A 24623-nucleotide genomic window follows, 5' to 3' on the forward strand; every position below is an offset into this window, starting at 1 on the left:
TGCCGAGTGAGATGGATATGCAAAGACTTTGCACCCACCGGTGGAAAGGCATCGCTCTTCCAGCAGCTGGTCTGACACGGCCCGTGAGCACGCCCATAGCGCAGGCCGGGGCCCCTCCCCGCAGGCACCCTAGCCGTGGGGAATTCTGCCTGAAGGGCCTGCATCAGGCAAGCCCCTCTGCCCAGGCTCTAGATGCAGGAAATCCCCCTCTGGGCCGCTCGGTGTCCCTGGGGTCCTGGAAGGCGGGAGGGAGACCAGGCTTTGGGAAGATCCTGACTTGCCTTCCAGAGCCGCCAGGCCTTTCCACTGCTACGGCTGAGGCTGTGCAGGCCAGAGCCCCCCAGCTCCCCTCTGCGTTACCGTCCCCCCTCCCGCCCACCTCCGGGATGGGGTTTCAGCCATCAGCCGATCAGCTGCAGAGGTGGCAAAGAGCTCAGTGGGTAGACTGAGGTCTTGGAGGGAGGCTGTCTTCTCTGGCCTCAGACTTGGAAGTCTGTCCTCAAGGGCAGTTTAAATCTGTCAGCTCGTGTGCCAGGGGCTCCAACCGACCAAGTGCACCCCAGCTGTGGAATTTGCTGGCTGTGTGGCCTTGAACAGACTGGCAGGCCTCTCTGATCTTCAGCTTCCTCATGCCTCCCATACAATGAGTTCTACGATGCGTCCCGGGTGTGAGGGCACAAATGTGCATAGACAAATGATAGACGGATACACAGATGGAAAGCAAAAGCCTTGTGCTTTCCATCTAGGGGGTAGACAGAAAGCAGAGCAGCAAACAAATACAAATGCACTGCAAGGAGAGAAGCTTCCCACGGGGTAAAAAAGAGGAACAGGGTGAGTGTCGGGAAACAGGAGAGGCAGGAGCACTTGAGGTGTCTGAAGAACCACAAAGAACCCCGGGTGGGAGCGGACAGGGCTGGGGGGAGAGGGTGGGAGGGGACAGGGCTGGGGGAGAGGGTGGGAGCGAACAGGGCTGGAGGGGGAGGGTGGGAGGGGACAGGGCTGGGGGGAGAGGGTGGGAGGGGACAGGGCTGGAGGGGGAGGGTGGGAGGGGACAGGGCTGGGGGGAGAGGGTGGGAGGGGACAGGGCTGGGGGGAGAGGGTGGGAGGGGACAGGGCTGGAGGGGGAGGGTGGGAGGGGACAGGGCTGGGGGGAGAGGGTGAGAGCGAACAGGGCTGGAGGGGGAGGGTGGGAGGGGACAGGGCTGGGGGGAGAGGGTGGGAGGGGACAGGGCTGGAGGGGGAGGGTGGGAGGGGACAGGGCTGGGGGGAGAGGGTGGGAGGGGACAGGGCTGGGGGGAGAGGGTGGGAGCGGACAGGGCTGGAGGGGGAGGGTGGGAGGGGACAGGGCTGGGGGGAGAGGGTGGGAGGGGACAGGGCTGGAGGGGGAGGGTGGGAGGGGACAGGGCTGGGGGGAGAGGGTGGGAGGGGACAGGGGACAGGGCTGGACGGGGAGGGTGGGAGGGGACAGGGCTGGGGGGAGAGGGTGGGAGGGGACAGGGCTGGAGGGGGAGGGTGGGAGCGGACAGTGCTGGGGGCAGAGAGGGGAGGGGATGGCGAAAGGCTTGGAAGGACCTGGATTGGCACCACATGAGGCGGGAGCCCCTTACTCAGAGAAGCAGGGTGCCTGACTTCCATGGCTGAAAGACCTGGTCTACCCTGTGGAGCTGCTGTGAGAGGTGGGCAGTGAGCAGGGGGTGATGGGAGGACGAGGCTGGGCCCAGAGTGCCAGAGAGGGGTGGGGGCCTGAGAAATGACTGGAGTCAGATCCAACTGGAAGATGAGTCTCTATCCTGGAAGTAAGGCCACGTCCCCCGGCCTGAGGTGACTATGAGCAGCAGAGGTCACACCCCGGGCCCTGTTTGGGGTCCACCTCACCTCCTGGGCCTGCAGCACGTGGACAGCCTCCTCATGTGCATTGGGGACTCAGGGCAAGACCCCGCCTGAGGCTACACAGCCATGTAAGTTAGCACGAGCCCATAAACGGAGGCCTCTGTCCTTCCCGGGTGCCCCATCCGCCAGCCGGGGCAGCCAGTACCAGACGAGGTGCCAGGTTTAGCAAATAAAAATATAAGACACCCAGTTAGATTTCAATTGCAGGTAAACAACAAATATTTTTTTTTGTATACATATATCCCATGCAAGAGTTGGGATATACACATCCTGAAAATTATTTGTGGCTTCCTTGAAATGCGTATTTAGCTGGGCATCCTATATTTTATCTGGCGACCATAGCACCAGGGCCAAGGTGAAAACTCAGAAGAACAAAACAGGGCCACCCCACACGCAGTGTTGCATTTCTTCCAGGCTCTGGCTAAGCCCACCACTTCCAGGGAGCTGGCACCAGCTTCCCTGGCCCCTCTCGTTGCCAGAACCCCGCCCAAGCAGGTGCTCTCCGAACACACAAGGCCTTTTGTTGGCCAAACCATTGACCCCTGCTGGGTTTTATCCAAGGTTTAAGCGTGTTGATCTGGCCTCCAGAAGTCAGGCGACCTGGTCCCCGTGGTATGACCACCTGGAAGAGGTCGCCGGCCTCTCTCAGCCTCTGTTTCCCATCTCTGGGCTTCATTCATTTCAAGACGTATGTACTGAGAGCCTACTACGTGCCGGGCACCACGTGGAGCTCTGTGAGTCGAAAGATAAGTCCGACACACCCCAGGAGGGAAAATAAAGGGCATGTAAGGTAACTGAGAACTGTACAGGAAAGGAGGTGAGCCAGGGCAAAGTGCTTCATGAGGGGATAAAGCAGTGGTGACGAGCATAGGAATCAAACCCCCAGTCCTGCTGCTTATGCTGTGTGATCCCGGGCAGCTTAATTAACCTCTCTGAAGTCTTGAAAACAATCTATGAAATGAGTATGTTTCCCTCACACATGCTGTGTTCCTCTAATAGTTTGAGACATGCTTATCAAGGTTTGGTTTGTTTAGGGGTGCCTAGGGTGGGTGGCTCAGTCGGTTAAGCATCCAACTCCTGATTTCTGCTCAGGTCAGGATCTCATGATTTGTGAGTTTGAGCCCCACATCGAGCTCCGTTCTGAAAATGGGGAGCCTGCGTGGGATTCTCTCTTTCTCCTCTCTCTGCCTGCCCCTGCTCCTGTTCTCTCTCTCAAAATACATAAACAAAACTTTAAAAAATAAGAAAGAATTAAAAACAAAGTTTGGTATGTTTAAATAAGAACATTTAGTGGTGGCAAGACTGAAGTAAAGATGTGGGATATGTGACTATAATTTATAGCGCCATGGACATTAACTTGAAAGTAGCTAACCTTGTCTGTGTTCTTTAGTAAAGCACGGTAGTTTAGTGCGGTATTGACCCCTCTGGCGTGCAACCTGAGACGGTGCAGTCTATCAGGGTTCAAATCCTGGCCCCACTGCTTACACAGCTGAATGATGAACCACTGTGCTGTGCTGTTTGGCTTTCCTCCTGAATACTGGCAGCCAGGCCTTTACCCTCTAGGAAAGAAATCAGAAGAATCTTCTCTATGGAATCTGAAGAAAGACCCAGAAATCTGCCAAACGGTGTAACTGCTCACCCTAATGGAGAAACTCACAGCCCGCGAATCACACCTGTGAGTGCTAAGCCTCTGCTCAGCTTTGCAGGCTTCCATCTTTTTTTTTTTTAACGTTTATTTTTTATTTTTGAAAGAGAGAGACAGAGCACGAGGCGGGGAGGGGCAGACAGAGAGGGAGACACAGAATCCGAAGCAGGATCCAGGCTCTGAGCTGTCAGCACAGAGCCCGACATGGGGCTCAAACTCACAGACCGTGAGATCGTGTCCTGAGCCGAAGTTGGACGCTTAACTGGCTGAGCCCCCTCCCCCCCACCCCTTGAATCTTCCATATTAAATGTGCACAGAAAACCAAGAATTCCAGACACCTGCCAACGGCCTCTAATGGACAAGTTACCAACACAAACAAGGAGGAAAGAAGCAAGCTGGCAAGGCAAGGAAACACCAAGGAACTATCATTAATACTCTCAGGAGATAAGAGATGCCATTACATCCCAGAAACAAGAAGAGGATGCCATCAAAAAGAACATTCAGAGAACAACAACAACAAAAAAAGAGCTTTTGGAAATTAAAAACATGAGGACATGAGGGCAGAAGTCACAAAACTAAGTGGAGGAACTTAATACAGCACAGGGACAGAAATGATAGAACATATGAAAGAAAAAATAAGACAATTTGAAACCTAAGCCACAAGACCTTCTTATAATAGGCATTTCAGAAAGAGAGGAGGGGAGAAAATTGCCACCGAAATCATTCAAGAAAATTCCACAGAGCTAAAGAACATGAGCCCTAGAAAGAAAGAAAGAAAGAAAGAAAGAAAGAAAGAAAGAAAGGAAAAAGGCCCAGCACAATAAGCGAAAACAGGGCCACCCCTAGGTGCATTAATTGGATATTCTCTGGGACAGAGTAAAGATCCTCTCCTCTTCAGAGAAAGGAAAAAATAATCTCATACAAAGGGCAAGAATAGGGATGGCTCAAGTCCTCTCTACTGTTTTGGAAACTAAAATACGTAAGTGTCAAGTCTTCAAAAGTCTGAAGGAAAATTATTTGCAACCTAGAATGTCATATCCGAGCAAACCAGCCATCTGGGGCTATGGCATTTTCAGCCAGCCAGAGTTTCAAACAGCAGCCACACATGCTTTCTTGGGAAAGCTCCTGGAAGCTGTGCTCCATTACAAAGAGGAGTAAACTGAGGAAGAGGGAGAGATAGGATTCAGGAATCGGAAGGAAAGGGACTGAGAGACTCCCCAGGACGAAGGGAAGCAATGGGATGGCAACCGTGTCCCTGGAAAGGCAGCCAGGCCAGCATGGAATAGAATAACCCAGGCTCTGGGAGGGACTTCACACTGATGAACAACCACAGAAATGTCCCACATAAATGAACGTCTTAGCACAAGATTCAGATGACTGGAAGAGCTGGGGACACAACTGGTGATAGGTACTCTGAAAACTAAGCAAACACTGAGAAAGAGAGAGACGCAGAAAGAGATTTATTAAAACAAGTCGTTGGGTAAAGGGAAAATATTCATAACGTTCTGCACAGCTCACATCTAACTCGTGTTCAAGGTTATAATTTAATTTAGAAAACTGATATCTAAGCAAAATGACACAATACTTCTATTTTGAGGATGGGTTGGGATGTGTGAGTGAGGGAGTGCACACGTGCGCGTGCTTGGCAAGGGAAAAAAAAAAGAATTAAACTCTTACCTTGACGGGCAGGCTGTTAATAAGTGCTGGTCACACTGATAAACCAAGAACTAGCCGTAAACACATGTTAGAGACGAGAGAGGTAAGCAGCAAAATCAGGAGTTTAAATAGTAGTTAAATAGTAGGGGCGCCTGGGTGGCTCAGTCAGTTGAATGCCCAACTCTTAATTTCAGCTCATGTCATGATCCCAGGGTTGTGGGATCGAGCTCCACGTCAGGCTGAACATGGAGCCTGCTTGTGATTCTCTCCATCTCTCCCTCTGCCCCTCTCCTCCGCTCATGTGTTCTCTCTCTCTTCAAAATTAAAAAAAAAAAACAAAACTTTTTGAAAATAGTTGAAGTAGACCCCCTGGGGAAAGAGAAATGAGAGAATGAGGGTCTAGGGTTGCTGCTTTTTAGAACAAGCCTCGTAAAACTAGTTGATTCTAAACTACGCATTGGGGTGAAGTTGATTTGAAAACGTTGAAGCAGCAACAGAGGGGTCTGAAGGGAGGGAAGGAGGGAGGGAGGGAGGGAGGGAGGGAGAGAAAGAAGAGAAGACAGAGAAAAGCCAGGAAAAGGAAGAAAGAGGAAGGCAGGACAAAACAGACACAAGACAGGAGAAGTTCCTGCGGGTAGTAATCCCTAGGTGACAAGATCACAGGTACTGGTCCTCTGGGCGGCTGAGTCCCGCCGTCCACACCTACCGCTGCTGCTTTAATCAGAGCGCGGGACGCCCGAGAAGCCTGGCTAGCAGCCTGTGCTGGCCGATGCGGCACGGAGCCCTCCAAGCTCCTGCAGGGATGAAGGGGGCTGGGGCAGCCAAGTGCCAGGGAGGAGACCAGCCGAGCTGTGAGTGCCCACGCTGGCCCCGGACGGCCCCCACCCCCACGGGCCCTTAGAAAGCCCTGCAAAGAGCATCTGAGCAAGGCCGGGAGGTCCCTACTTCAAAGCCCCACGCTAATGCCTCCCGACAAGCGTGGCCTAGCCTCAGGGTGTTCTCTTGCCGCTGACAGCGTCTGTTCCCAGGCAAAGCCAAGGGGAGCGAGGCGGTGTGAGGCCAGGGGCACGCTGCGACCAAGCAATGGCCTGGTGGGGGAAATGTGATTTCACCCCCAGGCCCACAGCCAAGCATTCATGCCCATCCAGGGTTGGGGCCACTTTGGGCTGGCCGGTCACGGGGTGTCTCCCCCAAACACCCTCTCCCCCTCGTCTTCCCACCATGGTGGCTCTTGGGTCCCAGCCCCAACCCCACCCCTAGGCCCATCCACTGGGTCTCAAGTCACTTCTCTCCCAGATGGAGAGGGCAGGGGGATGGATGTAAGGAGGGTGGGTTTGGAGGCGCACAAAAGCCCGCTCTGTCCCTTTCTCCTAGTTGGTGATATGAAGATTATTTAATCCCTGGTCCCCAGCCTTCATCATCTGTAACACGGTGATCATATCTTCGTTGCAGGGTTGTTGCGAGCTTCATAAATAATGCAAGACCATGGCCTTGCATGCAGCAGGATGTCTCTTCTCCTTGTCTTTCATTGCCTAATGCCCTCCCCGCCAGAGCTGAGCAATTCAAACAGCAGCCATTCCATTTGGTCACAATTCTCGTGGGTCAGGAATTTGGCAGGGTTTGAGAAGATCTGCTCCACATGGCATCAGTGGAGGCTCGTTCGGCTGCTTCAGCTGGCCGGTGGCTGAGCTGGAAGGTCCAGAGAGGCCTCCGCCCCATGATGGGCAAGTCCACGCTGCCTACCGACTGGGGACTCATGTAGGATTGTGAGCCGGGGGGCGTCGGCTCTCCCGCGAGTTGGGTGCTCCCTGTGGCTGTTGGGTTCCCAGGAGGAATGTTCCACGGCGCAAAAGAAGACATTGCAGATCTCTTAAGGACTGGGCCTGGGCTTGGAAGGTGCCGTGTCACTTCTAGTGCATTCTGTTGGTCAAAAGGTAGCTCATATCCAAGGGGAGGGGAAATAGATCCAACCTTTCGACCAGGAGAGTAGCGTGATGTCGCCGCCGTCTTTAATCCATTCTTCCTGCCTCTTCTTGGCCAGGATCCGTGGGGTGGCTATGGTCCACACCTGTCCGTACATTCAGTCATTCAGCGACTAACATTTGTTGCGCATGCACTGTGGGCCGGGAAATACAATCAGTGAGCAAGAAAGCAGTAGTTATTCCACAAGAGATCTGACCCTTTCAGAGGAGAGAGAGCTTGGAGGCCATCAGTCAGAGGAAATGGTGACCTGGAATGCTCAGGAGGTGTCAAAGCACAGGGAAGAGGCGCTGGGTGAGGGAAGGCCTCCCCAGTCAGGACACTTAATAGGAGATTGGAGGGAGGGAAGGAGCTAGCCAGGCACAGAGGGGAAGGATGCTGCCTTACACCCATTTTATTATTATGTAGGTATGGTCCAGGTGAAGGTGAGCAGAACGGCGGTCACTGAAGACAGAACTGGTTATACTTGAGATCCCAAGAGAAGGGGGTACCCGTGTCATGGGGGCCACATGGGGGAGCACTGCGGCTGGTGGGGAGGCAGAGAGAACAAGGGGAAAAGGGCCAGAGCCTTTATTGCGATTCCCACAGGAAGGGGACGCAGCTGAAAGGTTTAGGAGTAGCTAGTTTGCATAACCGCAGAGGCTTCTGGGGCACAGGGCCCGCCCCTGATTGCTTGGGCTGTCCCTGGGGGATCAGGACAGAAAGATAGGGGCCCGGAATGTGAGAGCTCACAGGAGAGCAGGTGCGGTGTGGACTCCGGATTAGTTGGCTTGTATTTGAAAAGGCCACTCAGAGGCGAGCTTTCTCCTTTCTCTAGGAATTAGAGGGGCAGTCCCTCCAGCGTCAGCAAGGTCCCAGATGTTAAAGCAACAGAATACACAAAATAAAAGACACAGCTAATGCAGGAGCCCCTGGGTCAGGGGATGGCACCGAAAGAGGACCCAGGTGGCCAAGCGCGGCTGGAGACGCCTGCATGACCCCGTGAAGTCTTGGAAGCTAAGAACAAAGGGTGCCAACCGAAGGGATTCAGGTAGGAGACTCAACTCGTGTTTGACTTTGCAAAGCCTGCTCCGGCCAATGGGAAGAGAGTACAGAGAGCAGATTGCTGGGCGGAGAGAGATGTGTGTGAAGGAGGCAGAAGGGCGAGGACAGATGATGTGGACAGTGAGCTTACTAGTGCCCGGGAGCACCGTCACCGGGAGTAGGAAGAGACTGGGTGAGAGGCAGGGGGGTAGGGCAGTCGGAGGAAGAAGATGGGGAGGTGCCAAGGTCCTGAAAGTTTGGATGGGTATGTCGTCCTCCATCTAGAGGGACAACATAGTCAGTGAGCAGTGCTGGGGGCAGGGACAGGAAGGTATGAGCAGTAGGGCCTCAAAGTGGGCAGGCCTGTTGGCATGGGATATGTCTACCTTGAGTCCAGAAAAGAGGTCCGGGCTGAGATCCCAAATGGTGGCTGTCAGCAGAGTCAGGGAAGGTTACACCTCAGTAACAAATACGCCTCAAATCTAAGACACTTGGAAGAACAAAGGTTTCTTCCTCACTCATGCTGTGGTCCATTGAAGGTTAGGTGGGATCCTACATGGGCATCTCAGAAGGGTCCTGATTTCCTTCTTCAAAGAATAGTGTCCCAAAGGCTAAGGAATCAAGTCTGGGCTCCTGCATCCCTACCCCAGGCCCCCCAAGGCCTGGTGCTTTTGCAAAGCTGGTGCAGGTGCTACTGGGGCTGGTTCTCTGAAGCTGAATGGCTGACCCAAGCCAAGTGGAATTGGTCGGAAGGCAGTGGGCTCCTGGGGATGGAGGAAAGCTAGTTATCCAACAGACCAGCAGGGCCAACAGTAAGGCCGGCCAACAGACAGCCTCTGGAGTCAAAGAATTCCTACCATTCCAGGCCTTTCTCCTTACTCTGACCAAAATGCACATTCCAGGAGGGGGTGTCTAGTTGGTCACATGTAGCCAAAGTACCCACCCCAAGGTGGTGTCCACTGATGGGGGGGGGGGTAGGTATTTCCTGAAGGAATTTGGAGAATTGCAATCAGAATAGGGACGTTGATAAAGCAAAGGCACCACACATGTCCGCTACCACTCTTCACCAGGTCGATTGGGTTTTTCTTTGTTTGCTTTTACTTTTTCATGATGATAACAAACATACCTAAAGCGCACATTTCAGTTTTCTTCATACGAATACACTTGGGCTGCCAGCACCCAGGTCAAGATGTAGACAGCCAGCCCTCTGCCTTTCCCATTCTAGATACTCCCAAAGGTACCTACTCCTCTTACCTCCATCCCCAGATTCAAGTTTGTCCATCCTCAGACATCGTATAGACAGAATCAGATGGTGTGCGCCTGGCTGCCACGGTTCGTCGTCACGTCATTACATACAGCAAGTGTTGGTTCTTTGTTCTTCTTTGCTGCTGTGTAGTAGCTCATTGTGTGACTACACTGCTGTTTATTTATGCGGTGTCCTGACGATGGATTGTTGGGATGGTGGCACCATATATGTTTGTCAAACGGGACCAGATGGTTTGAGAAGGCAGACACACACCGAGGCAAGTGTGAAGAATCTGGTCGTTTAGTTGTTGCTGTGAGGTTCTTGATGATGTCGTGTTCATCTTCTGGCCTGGAGCCACCGTGGCCGCCAGCACCGCATCTCACACATGGGTGCTAGAGTGTGCTTGAGATGAATGAGGCAAATCCAGTCTCATCCTGGACTCCTAGCACAGTGCTCCCTGCGTCCTGCCCTGATGGCTGCCTCCTTGGACAGCACTGCTCTTGAGCAGCCAGTGGATACAGCAGGGTCTCATATGGGCACAAGGATGAAGTTACCCGCCTGAGGGCAGGTGTTGGCCCGGGACTGATTGGCACATGGATGTGGCTCCAGAATTATGTGTGGACAGGACGGAATGGAGTAGAGTTGACACAGGGATGCCACTCCAGGCTGGAGGATGATGTGAGGGATGTGACTCGCAAGCTCTCAGAGGCCTGCATCTGCCTGGGCCTCAGGCCAGGCTCAGCCTGGCAAGGACAAGGACGGACTCTGCACCTGTTTTTGCAACAGTCAGCAGAAGACCGTATCTCAGTTCCCTTGGACCAGGCCCTCGCAAGCTGGCCTATTAGAAGGCTGAGAGCAAGGAAAGAAAGCAGCGGAACAGCCTCTCCAGACCCATTCCCATTGGCTCCGCAGGCTGGCTGGCCACCCTTGCCACCATGGTGAGAACCACCGTGGCCTTGCTCTCCCAGGAGAACCCAGAGTCACACACCCTCCCACCACCCCACATCACCTCGCCTCATTAGAAACTGTTGCAGATCTCCGCCAGCTCCTAGAACTTCAGTGGGAGTGTCAGGGGTACCCAGAGTGAGCTCAAAAGGAGAGCTGAGGTGGTTGATGGGGTAAGGGTAGGGGAGCCACAGGCAAGAAGGTCTCCTGACCAGTGACAGCATTGAGGACTGTTGGAGTTGGAAAGAGGGCATTGAGATTTAGGACCTAGTAGACCCAGGAATGAATCCCAACTCTGCTACCTACCTGCTATGGGACCAGGGGCAAGTCACTTAACCTCTCTGAATCTCAATTGTTTTTTTTGGAAATGGGGCCAACCCCATACCTCAAAAGGCTCTAAGGAAGATTGTATCAGAGAAGGTCTGTAAAAACCCTAGCACAGAAAAGGGGCTGATACTGCCTCTCTTGTCCTTCTTGCCTTTGGATCTCTACCCATTGGAAAGGACTGGACAAAGATGGGTAAATGGGACCCAGGAACCCAAGAGCAGCTTCAAGTTGGTCAGCAACCAAGACTGGTGGATAGGATTTGGGAATTTGCTGAAGATCCTCCCCTCCTCCGGTCCTTCTTAAAATCTTACCTCCGGGGTCAACTTGGAGCATTGCTTTTTTAAGAAAAGCCCCAGTCCTCAGACCAAATGCTAGAGATAGAAAGGTACAAAAAGAACCAAGAAAAAAAAATCACGTTCATTTCCTTGGACTAGGGCAGTGATTGTAAATAAATGAATGAGTGAACAGGACGAAAGGAGAAATGGAATGAATGAGTGAGTTGAAGAATAAAGAAATAATAGCTAACACATACAACACTGTGCGCATGCTGAGTACTCCAAACAGTGTGTGTTTCATTAAGCTTCACAAAAGGTCCCACAAAGTAAGTACTATTGTCCTTCTGATTGTACAATTGGAGAAATTGAGGCACAGAGAGGTGAAGTGACCTGCACAAGGGCAGCCAGCCTGTAAATGCTAGGTCCTGGACTGTGAATCCAGGCTGCAGGCTCCTAAAATGTGGGCCTTGCTGCCCCTTGATGACTGCAGAGTGAATAGATGGATGGATGATTGGTGGATGGATGGATGGATGGATGAGTGGATGGGTGGATGGGTGGATGGGTGGATGGGCGGATGGGTGGATGGATTCATGAATGCATGGACAAAAAATGAAGAAAAAAATAAATGGGTGATCCTAGAGGACTGCAGAACATGGGCCGATGCCTAAGGTTAATCATTTATTTGTTCCCTGCATCTGCCCAAAGGGCAGGAGTCAGGAATTAGAGTGATTTTAATCAGAGCCTGGAAACCAATGCTCAACAACCCCCTCCCCACTCTTCAGGCTCCCTGCTGTTGGTGAAATCCCACAATACCCAGTTCATTCCTTCAGGATAAGCATTGCCTTCCGCCAACGCACATTTAAACCTCAAATCCCATGGGAAGGGCCTCTCTACAGTCTGACACCCTGCAGTCTGAGCAGTGCTGGGAAAGGGATGTTGAAGGCAGCCATGAGCTGGGAGGACATGGGAGTATTCCTGGGCTCCAGGGAATGTTGCCCTCAGTAGGCCAGCCACACCACTCCCTCCCAAGGTGCAGAGTCCCCACACTCCTGGTGGAGCCAGTCTTGCATGAGCAAACTGGATTGCAGCCCCTCCCTCTACTCTCAGGTTTTCCACTGCCAGAAGACTGGATGGCACACTATTATCACAGCAGGAGTCACAAGGAAGCATACCCCTGCTTGGGATCCACTTTGGGCAAGAATGCCTCATGGGAAAACCCTGAACAGGGCTTCCAGCTCTCCCTGAAGTACACCTCCAATCTGTGGGCCTCACTTTCCCCATTTTTCAAATAAAGAACATTGCCATCTACCTCTCAGGAGTAATTGGTACTTGTTTTAAAGCAGGGGGGAGGAGTCGATTAAATTGCACCTGCTCTGTGCTGGTCATCATTCTAATCATTCTACAAATAAAATGAGTTTAATGTCCATAAAATCCTAGAAAGCATGTCATGCTTCCCCCATTTTATTTTTTTATGTTTATTTATTTTTGAGAGAGAGAAAGAGAGTGAGTGGGGGAGGGGCAGAGAGAGAGGGAGACACAGAATCCAAAGCAGGCTCCAGGCTCTGAGCTGTCAGCACAGATCCTGATGTAGGGCTCAAACTCACGAACCATGAGATCATGACCTGAGCCAAAGTAAGACGCTTACCTACCTGAGCCACCCTCCATTTTATGGGTGAGGCAGTTAAGGCACAAAAGGGCAAGACCATCAAGCCCGGGTGGTCTGGCCACAGACTTTGTGTTCCTAATGCCTTGCTAGACCAGCTCCGCCCTGAACCCAAGCCAGCACCATGCTTGTCCCTGGCTGACCCCCACCCCCTCACACCCAGAGGTTCCCATCCTCCTCATCCTCAGCCTGCTGCACCCCTGGGCTGGCCATGGGGAGGACAGCCATTCTTTACACCAAAAGCCCACCCACCGCTCCTCAAGTCCTTCCCTTGAGCCAGCTGAGCCCCCTTTATTCTCACTTTTCTCTCCTTGCCCATCCTGCCCAGCACGAAAGTCTGCATCTCCCTGACCCTGGCAATTCCATTGACCCCTTACAAATCCCTCTGCTTCCAGCCCTCCGTGTTCCTCCCCAGCAGAGGCTATCCTATCCCACACTCCAACTCTTATCCTCAGAGAGGGGGCCAGCATGCTGGGGCCAGCATGCTGGTACCATCTCCTCTTAGAGATGACAGGGGCTTTGTACCACTTTTAGGAAAGAGGGGGAACCCCATGTGAGCCTAAGCACCCAAGGAACCCAAGAGTGAGGCTCCTGTAGGAGCACAAAAGTGTATCTGCTGGAAGCTTTGGGCTCCTAGCATGGCCAGAGATGTACAGAGCTGCCCCCACCATGGGAAGCTAGGAAGAAGTGAGCATACACTGGCCTTAGACACTTAAAAGAGGATAACTTTCCACCAGATCAGAAGAAAAGCCAAGCTTCTCACTCACAACAGAGTTAAGTGACAAAGGAGACTGCTTGTAATTAGGAGTTTTTACTTCTTTAATTCTTGCTTTAAATTGTGTTCCTTTTTTGTTTGTGTGGCTTAGGGTGTTGAGGTAAAAAAAAAATTATGCTATTATTTTAATACTGTGTTACAGAAAGGTTTAATTGTTTTAATATTTGTGAATGTAGTTAAAAGTTCGATGTTTCTGTTGATGACAATCAGGGGCTATATAACCTCTGGGCCTCTGCGGCCAAACTCAAGAACTAGTTTTTCCTGGGTACAGGCAGAGTGCTGAGAAGGAAACCCCAACCCTAAAAAACCCAGCCCTGCAAATCCAGACCTGCACTGAGCTGTAGAGAATAAAGAGAAGCTAAAACAGGACCAGTGGACCTGGGAGTTGGGAAAAGGAAGAGAGAAGGGAAGGAGGGAAGGGAGGAGGGAGAGAAGAAATATCTGGGACCATGCTTGGAAGAACAGGGATCAGCACATGCTGTGATGGGTTGTGGGACTGCATGTCCAGCTTGGAGAGGAGGCATTCGAAGTGGAGATGATATAAGAGTGAAGATGTGGATGTGGAAGTCAGACTAGGCTCAGGGGAGGAACAGTCAGAATCCAGCCAGTCTGGGGAAATCAAGCACATGGAGGTATAATAGCAGGTGACACTGGGTTAACTAAAGAAGCAAGAAAGCACTTAAAACACAAAAAGCACAAGAAAAAAGAATGGCAAATTTAAGAATATTAAAATCAAAGATATTTTAAAAGTGAACAGATAAGCCACAAACTAAAAGAAGATATTTATGATGCATATATCTGACAAAGGATTGGTATCTAGTTATGTAATAAACTCTTACAAATAAATTGGAAGAAGGCAGACAACCCAATTGAAAAATGTGCAAGAGATATGAACAGGCAATTTGGAGAAAAGGAAACCTAAGTGGCCAATAAACATGTGAGAAGACATTCAATTTCATTATTAATCGTGATGTATTATGAATAAAATGAAATAAATTAAAACCAGAGTAAATTACTATTTCTCAAAAAATAAAAAAATTTAAAAAAGGAAAAGTCTAACAGTAGTAAGTGTCAGTGAGGATATGGACAACCAGAAACCCTCACATCATGCCAGTACTTCCACTTGGAAGAACAATTTGACAATACCTGGTCCAGTCGAAGATGCCCATGCCCTACAGTGTAGCTGCTGTGCTCCTGAGTATATAAGTGAGGCAGTTTCTAAGAATCCAAATTACTTGCCACTCTTGTTATCCAGAGGTGGGCTCTATGTTCCTTCCATTGAAATCTGGATGGGCCTATGAGTACTTCAATCAATGAGTTCAGTGGAAGTGATGTTAGGTGACATTAAAAGTCACATGGCTTCTGCCTTGCTTGCTTGCCCCCTGGGGCCCTGAGCCACCATATAAGAAGTCTGACTACCCAAAGACCACTATGCAGGAGAGACCAAAGGTAGGTTCTCTGGTCAACAGTCCTGGATGAGCTTAGTCTTCCAACCATTCCTACCAAACCACCTTCCAGACCAACTCAGAGTGACTCCATTGAGTGACCCCAGTCAATGCCATGTGGAACAGAAGCATCTCCCAGCTGAGCCCTGCCCCAAATTCCTGGCACACAACGTTGTGACATATAAAATGGTGGTTGTTTTAAGCCACTAAGTTTGGGGATAGTTTGTTATGCAGCCACAGAAAATGGAACCACATCCAACAGAAATCCATGCACACGTGCACCAAAAGATATGCATAAGAATGTCTATTGTATCACTCCTTGCAAAAAAACCCCAAAAAACAAAAAAACAAAAAAACAATTGGAAATGACCTGAATCTCCATCAAAAGTAGATTTAAAAAATCATGATATATTCATACAATGGAATGCATTTCAACAGTGAGAATGAACGAATTGAAGCTACATGTGTCAACATAGACCATTTCAAAACAATATTGGGCATAATAGCAAGTTGCAGAAGGGTATGTGCAGCTTGGTAGCATTTATGTAAAATTTCAAATTATGCAAAACAGTGCAATGCCTTGTTTACAGATACTTACCTATGTAGTAAAAATATAGCCACATGCAAGGGAAGGAAGAACAACGAATTCATTATGGTGGAGACGGAGTAGGAAGGGGGTCCATAGGGAGCTTCAATGTTCCCAATTGTTTTATAGAAATAAAGCAAATCTGGAATAAACACAAAAATATGTTCTTCTCTGACAAAGCTGAGAATGGGTCCTACAGGAGGATATTTGAAACGTGTAACAACTCCTAAGATAGTGTCACCCTGGTGTGCCCCACATCCCACCCCTGGGCTGGGCCAGGCATTAACCCTTTAGTTGCCAGGTGGAAGAGAGGTCCAGGAGGCCCTCATTTTGGAAAGCAGGGTAACCCAAGGGCTCAGGGTGACAGCTAAGTACCAGCCTGTATGAATGTAGCTCAGTGTTTTAACAACCCAGACATCCCAGCTGAATCGAGCTTGGGATCATGAGTATTCATTACATGAATTAATTACATTATTCTTAACTCTTCTGCCTGTTTGAAATGCTTCGTGCTTTTTTCAAAGAGTGTAGGCAGAAAGGGTACTGACCATCACAGGAGTAGAAGACAGGGAGACAGAGCCGCCTGGCCGTGGCAGAACAGGAGACATGGCAGGAAGTATGCTCCTGCCCTGAATCCCTTATAGCTCAGGCAAGGAATGTGCCTGTGTGCTGTGGACAAGGGGGTGACAGGGTGCCGGCCACAGGAGGTGGAGCCCTAGACCAGGGAAGAGGGGCGGCTGGGTAAAGGGTGATAAGGGGCCTGTAGGGGTGAATTGCGCCAAGAGGGGGAAAGGCTGAGCAGTGTGATAGGGTGTAGAACACAAAGGGGTGAGGTATGGGAGGGCTCTCCAAGATACCTGCCTTCTTAAAGACGATCAGCAGGCAGGGCAGGGCAGGGCCACCAGTGAACTAGCCTGCCAGCAGCGGGATCAGCAGTTGGGTGAGCCTTGGAGCAGGCATCCGCCAGGGACCTTCCTTTCAATTCTGCCGGCATCTGGGAGCCCGGGAAGACTCTAACCATCTCTGAAGGGCCTGGGCAGAGCTGCGGGCCCCGTTTTGAGGCATCTGGGGTGTCAACTCAGGCAGGGCACTGCTCACAGCTGGCCCGCAGAGATATGAGGTATCCGCGGTCTGCTTGAGCCTTACTTACCTGGCAGGGCGGAGGCCGGGCGGGAGAAGCCCAGGGGTGTGCAACCCAGAGCGGGGCCCACCCCTTGGAGGGCCACCCAGACCATCTTCTCTCATCCCGGCAGTAGGGTCCATCATGCTGCAGTAGTGGGGTACGGGTGGGAGTGTGGATCCTCCACTCTGGTCAGCTTCAGCCCAGGACCTGGGTCTGTCTGAGAGTATCCGGCTCCTGTCCAGGAGTTGAAAGCAGGAAGGGATGTGGTAAGGGCTGAATCTCTGCGCCCTTGGCCCACCATCCAGGATTTGAGCCTAGATGAATTCACAGCTCTGCCCCGGTTAGGCCTCATCACTTCTTACCTGCCCGCACACACGCGCACGCACGCTCACACACACACACACACACACACACACACACTGGCCTTCTTGCCTCCTGAAAAGTCCTGGCCAGTCATGCTCCACTTAGCAGCCACACCGGACCATCTTCTTATACCACTTTATTTTTTTTTTTAAGTTTATTTATTTTAAGAAAGAGAGAGCAGGGTAGGGGCAGAGGGGGGCGGGGAGCCGAGAGAGAATCCCAAGCAGGCTCAATAGAACTGTGAGATCGTGACCTGAGCTGAAACCAAGAGTTGGATGCTTAACTGGCTAAACCACCCGGGCGCCCCATATACCACTTTATTTTATAGCATTTTTGTACCTCAGGTGCAGAGACCCGAGGTAATCATAATCCTCAGTAAAGAACACACAGATTTTTTTTCTTGTTTCGTTTCATGTGTTTTATTTTCCCTTTTATCCCATCCCCCTCCCATTTCCCTCTTGAATGCCACAGGCACTGACCCAATATATTTGATCTACAGCCTTGATATGCCTGAAGGATAAAATCTGTAGTGAAACTTTGTGTGTATTTATGTATTGTCAATAAACAATGCAGTAGTTCTCAAAGTGTGGTCTAAAGATCCACAAGGTGGGGCGCCTGGGTGGCGCAGTCGGTTAAGCGTCCGACTTCAGCTCAGGTCACGATCTCACGGTCCGTGAGTTGGAGCCCCGCGTCAGGCTCTGGGCTGACGGCTCGGAGCCTGGAGCCTGTTTCTGATTCTGTGTCTCCCTCTCTCTCTGCCCCTCCCCCGTTCATGCTCTGTCTCTCTCTGTCCCCCAAAAAATAAATAAACGTTAAAAAAAAATTTAAAGATCCACAAGGTTAAAACTATTTTCATAATACGAGGATGTTATTTGCCTGTTTCCTTTCATTCTCTCATGAATGTGCAGTGGAGTTTTCCAGAGTCTACAGGATGTATTATATCACAACAGTGAATCAATCCATAAGCAGATGTAAGAATCCAGCTATTTTTTTTCATTTTTTTAAATTTATTTACCAGCTATTTTTTATAAAGCCAGATATTTAAGAGATTTACAAACTCTTAAATATGGCACTTCTCACTGTATATTTTCTTTTGGAAAACAAACCTTTTTTTTTTTTTTAATAAAATGTTAACATGCAATGGATTTGTCTTTTTAATGAATTCATAAATGGTTTAAAATGTTCAGTTTCTGATTTTGATAAATACAGAGATATAACCCACACAAATATAATCTCTTTGGAGTCTTCAATAATTTTTAAGTATTTGGTTCTGAGACCAAAGTTTGAGGATTGCTGGTGTGATGTAATCAGTCGCCTCTTTCCATGATTTTGCACTTGGCACAGGACTCAAGACTCCTCCCTGGGCTGTGTCATTCATTGCTCCTAAGGCTGCTTCTGCTTCCATGATGGCCCATTGCATTTGTGGATCTACTCCCTCTGAATGCACAGCCAGGCTGCTGGTGACTTCTGGCTACCACAGCCAATATCATTGTGAACAACCTCATCCATGCCCCCATTTGAAGAATTTTGCTGGGACATATACCCAGGAGCAGGATCTCTGAGCCAAAGAGCACACACGTATTTAATTATAATAAAGAATTTTTTTCAGACTGGCTGTACCTGTTCACACTCCTACACTCAGTGTGCCCAAAGTCCTCAGCTCCCCACACACCTATCCACACCTGGTATCCATCATCCACCCTTCTAATTTGCCATTCTGATGGGTACAAATGGTAACTCCTGCTTTTGATGTATGTTTCACTGGTTGTTGAGGCATCTCTTCACATATTTCGGTCATTTGGTATTCCTCTTCTGAGCATTGCCCGTTCATATTCATCACCCATTTTTGTATTGGGCTTCCTGTTTCTATCTTGTTGATTTGGAGTTCTTTGAATAGTCTTAATCAGTACTGCTCAAAGAGGGGACCAGTTGCCTGTCTAAGAAATGTTTGTTAAATCAAGACACTTTGCTTCCTTCATCAAGAAATTCTTGCTATTAAAAGCAAAAATCTCAGCTAAACTAAATAGAGTACTTAGTGACCATAGTCTATTGACATCTCCTTACAGAACAGAACTTTTGCATACTGCATTTCTAGATAGAATTCCTTGTTGAGTTTTCTAATCTGCCATTTCTTTTTCAATGTCACTTTGGTGTCCTTTACTGAATAGAAATCTTTAATATTGATTTTTTTGTCTTATGGTTTGTTCTTTTTAGATCTTGTTTAAAGAGTCTTTGCCATTTGAACTCAAGCTGAATATGAGATAATAATATTGAACAGGGGGGCTGTCATCATTTTTTGTGTGGATATAAAAATGTAAAAAATAAAATAAACAGGTCTTTTCCCATTCCAGGTCACACACACAAAAATTCTTCTACACCTTCTACTATTAATCTTATAAATCTGTCATTCTCATTTAGATCTTCAATGTGTCTAGTCTACTTTTATATATGATTTAGGGTATGGATACAACTTTATCCTTTTCCATATAGTCAGTTGTTCCAGGATGATCTACCAAAGTCTATTCTTTCCTGGTGTTCTGTGTTGCCATCTGTATCACTCTATCTTGTCCCTGTATACTCATGAGACTATTTCTGGGCTCCCTGTTCTGGTCTATTGTCTGTGTGTGTATTCCTGCTCCCATCTTATTGCTATAGCTTGTAGTATTCTTATTGTCTGGAGGAAATAATACCCCATCAAATGGGATATTGTTTTGGCTGTTTTCACAAAGATCATAAAGCAAGAGTTTCAGCAAAATAAAAGTTAATTATGTTCTACATAAATTCCTGAGCTGGTAGGCAGTTCTGCACATGGGCACTCAAATTTCCAGGTTCTATCAACTCCGTTGCTCCTCTGTTCCCTTGAAGACGATCCTCATCCATGGGGGAGAGTGGCTGATTGTTCAAGCATGTGAAAAGGAGAGAGATGTCCTTTTAAGGACGTGGCCCCAAAGTTGCTCACATGTCTAGTCACATTTCATTGACCTAAACTTGGTTACAAGCCACATCTAGCCACAGAGGATTCTGGGAAATATGGTGGCTGACTGGGCAGCCATGTGCTTGGGCTAAAACTGTGGAGTTTTATACTAAGAAAATGTAGAAAGAAATGTAGAAAGAATATGGAGGGGGGGAAAATGTCTTGCTATTTTTTTTCAAAGTTGATTTACTACTCATGGACCTTTATTTTTCCACATAAACTTTGGAATGAATTTGTTGACTTCTTTGGGAAATCCAGTAAAATTTTGTGCTAAGATTGCTTTTTAATTTACAGATGACTATGGAGTTTGTTAATATCTTCCCTATGTTAACTCATCTCATTTGTGGATATAGAATATCTCTTTATCTTTTCAAATCTTTTAAAATTTCCTTCAGAAAACAGTCTGTTCTCTCTAAGAAAGTCTTGTTTGTTTTCTGTTAGATTAATTCCTAGATAGTTCTTAGGTCCTATGATGTGAATAGTTATCTCCGGTTTCATTATATGTTCTGGCCACTATTGCAGTGACAGACCAGGGAGTGGCAAACTATGGCCTGCAGCTCAAATTCAGCCTATGGCCTGCTTCTGTATAACCCACGGAGATAATAATTGTTTTCATGCTTTGAAAGGGTTGTTAAGAAAAGAACGAAAAGGAAAAGGAATGTAGGATAGGAACCATCTGTGCCCCGCAAAGCCTAAAGTCATTACTATTTGGCTATTTATAGATAGTTTGCCAACCTCTGGTGTAAAGGAATGCTGATATATTTTTTTAAGTTTATTATTTTGAGAGAGAAAGAAAGAGGGAGCAGGGGAGGGGTAGAGAAAGAGAGAGTCCCAAGCAGACTCCACACAGAGCCCAACTTGGGGCCCAAACTCACAAACTACAAGATCATGACCTGAGCTGAAGTCAAGAGTCGGACACTTAACTGACTGAGCCACTCAGGCACCCCAGGAATGCTGATATTTAAAAAAAATGTTTTTTTAATCTTTATTTTTGAGAGACAGACAGAGTATGAGCAGGGGAGGAACAGAGAGAGAAGGAGACACAGAATCTGAAGCAGACTCTGTGCTGACAGCTCAGAGCCTGACGTGGGGCTCAAACTCATGAACCGCGAGTTCATGACCTGAGCCAAAGTCAGGCACTTAACTGACTGAGCCACCCAGGAGCCCCTTTAAGTTAGACATTCATCTTGCCACCTCATGAGTTTCTTACCAGTTCTCATTGTTTTTCTGTTGATTTACTTGGGCTTTCCACGCAGTTTATAGTGTCTTCAACAAATGATCGTCTTTTCTCTTCCCTTTCAATCCTTATGTTTTGTTGCCTTTTCTTTGTCTTATAGCATTGGCCATTCGCTGTAATACTATGTTAAAAAAAAACAAAACACAGTAGTGACAGTATAAGTATAACTGCCTTGCTCTAAATCTTAATGAAAATGAACCTAAAGTTTCTCCAATGATTAAGATTTTGCAGTTTTTTGGGATATGAACTTTATCAAGGAAACCCCTTTCTATTCTTGGTTTTCTTAGAGGTTTCAAAACAGAAATAGCTACTAGAATTTCTCAAGGGCTATTGAAATAATCATACGATTTTGTTCTTTCATTAATAGGAAGAACTGCATGATAGATTTTTCTAATGCTAAACTATCCTCCAATTCCTAGAACACACCCCATGTCCACTATGCTCATAAGTTAAATAAGTCTACAATTTCCTGTACTGTCCTTATCATGTTTCAGAATCTAGCTTATAACCAGCATTATTAAATTAATTGTGATCTTTCCTGCTTTGTCTAATTCTGGAACGAATTTTGTCGGAGAGCAAATTTAATAAAACTCACTTATAAGACAGTCTGGACTTAGACTTTTTTGTAAAAAGAATTGTGTTTTCATTTCAATTTTTTAAATAACTATTGACCTGCTCAACATTTTTATTCCTTCTTGAAGGAATTCCGTTGCTCCGTGTTTTCCAGGAATTTAATCATTTTGCTCAGGGGAATCAGTTTATGACCATGTGGCTATTCTTACTATTATTATATTCTTAGACTATCATTTATTTGTAGTAATTTTCATGTTTTATTATATCTTGTATTTGTATATTTATTCTATTTTTTTTATCAGTCATATTGCTTTATTCAAAGGAGCAACTTTTGGCATTCGGTGCCTTGTCTTTTTTTTTTTTTTTTTTTACCTCAAATTTCTGTTTCCTCAAATTTCTACCTTCTCAAGCTGAATGCTTCACGTGTTTGTTTCCTTTTTTCTTGTTTTCTGATAAATGGATCTAAAGCTATATATTTTCCTGCGAGTCTTTTTTTATTTTTTAACTGTGTCTCAAAATGTGGCCATACAGAATTTTTATGGTCATTCAAGTCTAAGTATTATATAATTCCCCCTGGTGATTTCCTCTTTAATCCGGGTGTAATTTACTAGGATGTTATATAGCTTCCAGACATACAGAATGTTTGCGACCATTCTTCAGCCCCTGATTTATTATTTTATTGCGTGGTCATCAGAGAACATAGTTTGTATGGAGTTGATTCTAAAGCCTGCACGGAGACTTCCTCTGAGGCCCAGAACAAGGATGATTTTTGGAAATCCTCCGTTCAGGCTTCGATAAAACTTGCACTCTCTGTTTGTGCAACATGTTATGTGCCTATGTCAACTTCAGTTTATTCATCGTGTCTATCAGGCTTTTTACATCATTTTTGGTCTGCCTGCTCTATGACTCGCTGAGATGTAGTGAAACTGATGATCGCCATCGTTGGTTTACCAAAACCGTCTTTCTAACGCCAAAATCCGACTACATCAGTCCCATTGCTTTCGAAGAAAAAAGAAAGAAAAAGGAAGAAATTCTTGGCGGGGCTTGGGTTCATGCCACGCTCATGCCCCTCTTACCCAGACCCGGCTCACCTCCTTCATCAGTTCACCTCTGCTCCATCAACAGCCCCCTCCCGACACACGCCTCACGTTCCCACCCCAGGGAACCCCTTGCTGTGCACAAACAAGAGGGACGCCCTCCTTTCACACCCTGTGCCTGCGCACTGTGACTCTTCCCCCTGGATTTTCTCCTGAGGCCTATCTGGCTCCTTGTAAATACTCACTTGCCCTTCAAGATTCAGCTCAGGTTTCCCACCACCGTGGCCCCGCAGACACCTGGACTGCAGCCAGGCCTTGCCACCTCCAACTCCCCTCGGGTGCCATACCCTCTTCTACCTCTGAGCCTCTGCCCAGGTGGCCGCTCCTCCTGGGGAGGCACTTCTCCAGATGCTTCTATGTCTGCCACGTCTTCATGACCTTAGCCTGGCCTCCCTTTCTCTTAAAAAAAAATTCCTCCCCCTGTTGCACGTGTTTCCTTCAGCGACATCTTGCAAACATTTATTGGGTGTCCCTCCCCTCGCACCCCCCCATTCTGCCACCTCCCTACCCCCATGTGCTACGCTTGTGGTTGACACTGAGTAAAGGGATAAATGAGACTCCAGGCACCTCCCTGGAGGAATTTCTACTCTGGAGCCTGGAGTGGCCCAACTCAAACGCCAACGGGCTCCAGGGAGGTACCATAAACCCATCCGCAGCCAGACGGCTATGGCGAGACCCCGTCCCGTGTAAAGGGCACAGCTATGCCTCGGTCACCACCACTGCCAGTGTTTGAAAATGTGGGCCCCACGTGACCCCGTTGCCCAACGTTTCGAGAAAAGCCATAAACTTGAAGATGTTGCTAACCAACTCAACTGTTTCTGGAAACAGTACTGAGCAAACGGAAGAAGCCTGTGGCCTGTGGCTGCCCAGGCTTCAGCCTCTGGTCTGGAGGCATGGTGAGAGGGCATCTAATCCAGCCAGAAGGGAGGTTCCCAGGGGAGAGGCCACTTGAGCGGGTGCTGGGTGATGAGCAAGAGGAAAGAGTAGAGAGGATCTGGGGAGACTGTTCCCAGAAGAGGGACAAGAGATCAAATAATAACCTCACCTCGGTGGTTCTGGGTGGCACCCACCTTGCCAGCCAGGAGCAGGGAAGGTCTGACAAGCCTCCCTGGGCGCCTGCGTCTGCCTCCACCTCAGGTTGTACAAAAAGGACCTCCCACGCGTGGGGCCCCCTCGTCTGCCTCCACCCCAGACCTGGCCCCCTCCACAGGAATGGTAAAGGGGGAGGAGAAACCAGGGCCCCTTTGCCACGCCTGGGCTGGCACCAGGGGAAGCCAGATTTAGGTACACAAGGCCAGGACAAGACTGAGGCCCATTTGGCGGAGACGGAGCCCTGGCTTTGGGGGTGGTGATGGGTGGGGCAGGCCACAGCTTCCAGGTGCCCCCTCCACAGACCTGGCACATCCCTGCTGGAGGACAGCCTCCTCTTTCGCTGTGAGCCAGGCCAGCCCGGGAGACAGGTGGACGGGAGGTTCAAAGAGGGGCGTGCCCTCTCCTTCGGATGGCCTGGCTCTGGCGGGCGTGTACCCCACTGGGTTGTTTTGTCTTTTGTGTTCAGTAGAATTTTCTGTTTTCTGAGGGGGTGGGGAACTATTGGAAGACTTTGTGCCAGAGCCGACAGGAGAGGGGCTCCCAGGTTGTTCTGGCTCAGGGCCGCAGAGGTGAGAACAGGTATGACGAGGCTCCCTGTGCCAGGGGCCTCACTAGGCCAGCATGCCGCACCCTGCCCCCCACCCCTGTGCCGGTCTGTGAGTGGCGCACGTTCGCTGGGCACCCACTGAAGTGTCTGAGGGTGGAGGGAGT

This window comes from Acinonyx jubatus, chromosome C1, assembly GCF_027475565.1.
Source record: "Acinonyx jubatus isolate Ajub_Pintada_27869175 chromosome C1, VMU_Ajub_asm_v1.0, whole genome shotgun sequence".
Classification (NCBI taxonomy): Eukaryota; Metazoa; Chordata; class Mammalia; order Carnivora; family Felidae; genus Acinonyx; species Acinonyx jubatus.